Below are 2,528 nucleotides of genomic sequence, written 5' to 3' on the forward strand. Positions count from 1 at the left end.
CCCAGACATCAGCAAATATTTCCAAGACACAGATGTCATTCATTTCTAGGAATAGTTCGAAAGGATCGATCAATTCCTGGTCAGCAACGATAGCATTTATCCCGTGATTTGGTAAGGGATTAGTGCTAATGTTCGGCTTACTCCTTGGAATAATTGAACCGTTGTCCACCAGGTCTTGGATGCGGTTCTTAAGCGTCCAGCACGCTTCAGTCTTGTGCCCGCTACCCTGATGGTACTCACAATATTCGTCAGCTCTGTAGTTCCTTGGTAAAGGGTTGGGTGGCGGCCTTGCTTCCAAAGGCTTGATGTAGTTTGCTTTGACAGCCTCTCGGAATACCAAAAGGATCGGCATCCCGAGATCAGTATATGTCCTTCTCGACTAACTGCCATTTCTCATATTTCCCACACGTAAAGGATTCGTGGGGGTGATGCTTGCCACTTCGTGGACTTTGCTAGCTTGGCTAGGTTTCTTGTATTTTGAGGTTCCCGAGTCTTCTTTCAGTTGCCCCATTTGAATTAAATCTTCTACCTTCGTAGCAGTGGCAATGAGCGACTGAAACGTTGGTAGGTACTGAGTTTGTAGTTGTTGTTGGTAGACAGGCAGCAGGTTCTTTATAATTATGTCCACCTGTTCTTGCTCAGAGGGCCGGTTGATCATTTGGGCGGCCTTGGCCCTCCACCTCGTAAGGAACGAGGAAAAGGGTTCATTGCTTTTCTGTTTGGTGGTCTCCAGCTCCCTCCGAGTAACATCAACCTCCATATTATAGTGGTATTGCGTATTAAACGCATTGTAGATGTCTTCCCAGGTCTTCATTTTAGACCGGTCCAGGCTGACAAACCACCTCAAAGCAGCACCGATGAGTGATTATTGAAACAACTGAGCAAGGAGCTCGCTGTTCAATCCGAACGGGTTTAGGGCACCCACATACATTTTCAGGTGCGTTTTGGGACAAGTGGTTCCATCAAACTTATCCATGTTGGGCATTTTGAACTTTGTTGGCAGTCTTGCTTCGGGGAACAAGGACAAGGAGTCCATGTCCACTACTTCCTTGTGTGTTTTAAGGGCAGTGATTGACCTTTCCAAAAGTTCCAATTTTCCTCTCATTTTCTGAGCTTCCAGCTCAGAAGCAGTTCTGGAGGGCATGTCATCCAGGTTAAGGGTAGGGTTTGTTGGTTCAGCAGCAGGTCCCTAATTGGAGGTAGCAGGTCCACTTCCCCCAGCGGAAGCCCCATTTCCATTACCACTACCTAGTTCAGCTATTAGGGCAGTTCTCTGGGCAGCCAATGCCTCATTCATTCTAGCCCCCATTCTGGCTTCCAGTTGTTCCATAAGGTTTTGGATGTCAGCATGTGATGCCATTGGTGCAGTTGAAGTTGGTGAAGCTGGTGAAGCTGGTGAGGTTGGTGAAGCTGGTGAGGTTGGTGATAGCACTGTAGGTGTGACTGGAACTTGGATAGGCACTCGAACAGTGGGTACCTGATAGGATAAAGGTAGCTGGATTAGGGTACAGTAGGTAGTATCAGGGTAGCTGATGTGAGGTAGATCGACTCTTTGTCCAACTGTGCATGACTAAAAAGAATATTTTGTGTTCTTTTTTAATGTTCTTATGAAGTGATATGTCATGAATGCGCACAACATCACGTCATAATCCGTTTATGATATGATTCACATCATTGGGTGCATACAGTCCTAAAGGATAGGTTCTATAGGCTATGACACAAATAGAGCATTGGCTTATTAAGGGACCCTTGAACCTTGAGTAAGGATATACCTAGCCACATGTGAAACAAAGAGTTTCGCGTGGGTCAAACAGTACGCATACTCATGGGCCACCCCCAAAAGGATTAGGGATGGTTTGCGGTAACAGGGAGGACGCGTTGGCTGTCCGTCGACATAATCAAAGAGACCTGCCGATCAGCACTACTTGCTATCCAGACTCAAAAATTTGAACAGAGAGAGAAGAAATTCATTTGAAATTCGTTTTTTATGCAATGGAGAAAAAGATTCTCAATTCGTGCAAATAAATAAACAAATTTAAATGATTTAAAGTAAAATTCAATTAGGTCCAAATTCTCCTTATTAAGCATTCTTAAAGAAAGAACACTTAATGCTTGCTAGGGTACCCTGCAAAACAAAGCATAGTAAAATAATACCCTCAGAAGGGCAGGTTAGTTTACACAACAATTGTAGTCCACTTTATGCAAAATGATTACATGTATTCCCCAGCGGAGTCGCCAAACTATGAACCCCTCCCCCGGAAACATAGGCATGTAAATGCATATGACTAAGGGCAGAAATGCACGTGAATGTGTGAGTCGCCACCTTGTTTAATTATTTTAGGGTAAACTAGGAAAAAACCCTAAGTTGACTCCAATTTTAATTAACTTACTTACTAGATTAATTATCCGAATGTTTAAGGCATGGTTTGCGAACCCAAGGTGGATCCCGAGACCATGTCATGTTGATGAACTAACCGATGAATGAATGCTTTGCAGGGTAAATGATGGAATTGGACCAATGAAATGTT

This window comes from Jatropha curcas, chromosome 6, assembly GCF_041381405.1.
Source record: "Jatropha curcas cultivar XTBG-Jc1 chromosome 6, XTBG_Jcur_1.0, whole genome shotgun sequence".
Classification (NCBI taxonomy): Eukaryota; Viridiplantae; Streptophyta; class Magnoliopsida; order Malpighiales; family Euphorbiaceae; genus Jatropha; species Jatropha curcas.